The sequence below is a fragment of the Leptonotus elevatus genome, chromosome 6 (genome assembly GCF_054856555.1).
Source record: "Leptonotus elevatus isolate MCC_2025b chromosome 6, RoL_Lele_1.0, whole genome shotgun sequence".
NCBI classification, from domain to species: Eukaryota; Metazoa; Chordata; class Actinopteri; order Syngnathiformes; family Syngnathidae; genus Leptonotus; species Leptonotus elevatus.
In genome coordinates this window covers 24116370-24118253 of record NC_141244.1, presented here as the reverse complement: position 1 = coordinate 24118253, position 1884 = coordinate 24116370, and positions in this window count along the sequence as shown.

Sequence of the window (1884 nt, the reverse complement as noted above, 5' to 3'; positions counted from 1 at the left end):
CGCCTTAAATCTGCCCTTCCTCGTCTTTGCCCTGGCGGCCAGTTGCCTGCCTGCGCGCGGCGCGCGGTCAGCCAGTGGCAGACCAGGTATGACCAAGTCTGCACTCGCACACAAACACACACGCATCGAAAGACACACTGAGGTTAATACGGACACTCGAAGCTTGACAATAAAGTGTCAGCAGCTCTTAATTCGGAGCCCCGCGCGGCGGTCCGATCCAGCAGATTCCGGCCGAGTCGTGCGGCACGATGCTAATGGAAGCGGGGCCCGCTCGCGAGCTGAAAGTATGACAATAATACTTGCTGACGGAGTGGACGCACGTTGACATTGTCTGCGGTATGCAGGATGGCGGGTAAGCACGTACAGTATAGCGTTCAATTCTTCAATATAGGATTCAGACAGTATAGGATGTGTGGCGTTCTCTTTTTGGGAGGTCATAAAAAAAGAAAAAAAAAAGACGGTAGAGGTCATACTAGAGTGCTTTGCGATGAAAGATGTGCCTACAAGTGTGCTTCACTTCAACGGATTCATTTGTGGTACAACCCTGTTGACTATGAGTAATATTCAGTTCAAGAGGGCAGCACGTGGTTAGCATGTCTGCATCACCGTTTTCATGTTCAGGGTTTGAATCTTGACTAAGTGCAGATTGCAAGTTCTCCCCGTCTTTTCTAGGTACTTTTGCTTCTCCCTACATTCCAAAAACACGCATATTTTTTGTCTTGAGGACTAACTGTCCATAGGTGTGAATGTGAGCGTGAATGGTTGTTTGTCTATGTGTGAGCAGTGATTGACTGGCAAACAGCCCAACGCGTACTTACAGCATTGACTCTATTTGAAATAAGGCGTAAATTCTAGAGCAGATTTTTGGAATGAAGGGGCTAGACACGCCGCTCCTTGATTAGTTGACGAATAATTCTTACATTTTACACTATGAAAAACTGCTGGGTCAAAAACAAACCAATTTTGGTCCAAAATTGGACTGACCCACTAATTGGGTCAATCTGACCCAACATTATTTTTCTAATGTATTTTTGTGTGTGTGTGTGTGTATAAAACAACCCCCCAAAAAAAGGGTTATTTTGTAACAAAACAACCCAAAGTTGTGTCAAATTGACCCAAGTAATGGGTCGGTTCTAATTTGGACCATAAATTGGTTTATTTTTGACCCAGTAGTATTAGTTCTAAAATCAGTTGGCTCAAAAATAACGCAAGTTCATCCAACTTTTTGGGTTACATAAATAACCCCCGCCAAAAAACAACCCAATTTTGGTCAAAAATTGGAGTGACCCACTAGTTGGGTCAATCTGACCTAATATTTTTTTTAATGTTTTTGTGTGTGTGTGTGTATAAAACAACCCCCAAAAAAGGGTTATTTTGTAACAAAACAACCCAATAATGGGTGGGTTCAAATTAAGTTTATTTTTGACCCAGTAGTATTAATTCTAAAAACAGTTAGCTAAAATATAACACAAATTTGGTCAAAGAGGTCATCCGACTTTTTGGGTTAAATAAATAACCCCCGCCAAAAAACAACCCAATTTCGGTCAAAAATTGGACTGATCCACTAGTTGGGTCAATTACAGTGATTTGTCTAATATTGGTGCTTTCTATAATTGCGATGTGATCGTAGTGGCGGTGCTTCAAGACTTGTTTTGATTTGGGTAAGTCCCCACTGATGGCCCAGGTACGAAATGCATGGCCCCGCCACCACCACCTGAGAGTTTCACCTTCCTCTCTCACTCTAGCGCCCACAACTTTCCCCCTGGCACCCTCCCGGGTCCCCATCCATCTGAGCCCCCTCCCCCGAGGTGAAACCTTAACTCGCGTGTAAATTTAGCACACGGTGTGACCCAATGTTCACTGACACACTTCTCCACACCTCTC